Source organism: Nannospalax galili, unplaced genomic scaffold (genome assembly GCF_000622305.1).
Source record: "Nannospalax galili isolate Female #2095 unplaced genomic scaffold, S.galili_v1.0 scaffold469, whole genome shotgun sequence".
Taxonomy (NCBI): domain Eukaryota; kingdom Metazoa; phylum Chordata; class Mammalia; order Rodentia; family Spalacidae; genus Nannospalax; species Nannospalax galili.
Window position 1 is genome coordinate 329,704 of NW_008359443.1, and position 499 is coordinate 330,202.

Here is a 499-nt window from a genome sequence, read left to right on the forward strand (position 1 = left end):
ACACATTGGTTTTTCCCTACCTTATTTTGTGGTCTGGATCCTGCCAGTGAGCTCCCTCCATACTGGGAATTGGTTGCCAATAATATCTCTCTGAGGTCCTTCTTCTGGCAGGCCTGTTGTCTCTCCAGGACCCTGGTCAGGCTTGCTTCCTGTCTTTTTTCTTTTCTTTTCTCTCTTTGTTCTGCTGTCTCCCTTCTATTATAAACCTTTTCTGCCACTGCTATTAAGTCCCTAAGGTTCTTTTTTTCCTAGTCTATCTAAAGACTGTAACTTTCTCTTGATGTCAGGGGCTGCCTGGTTAACGAAAGCAAACATCACAGTTTGAGCTTCTGGGTCATATGGAGTGAACCGCCGGAAGGCATCTTGTAACCTCTCTAAGTATGAGGCTGGGCTCTCTTCGGGCCCCTGTCTGACATCATAGACCTTAGACATATTGATGGGTTTTTGAGCTGCCATTGAGTCTGGCAGTAGACCAGGAGCCTCTCCTTACCTTCTGCCA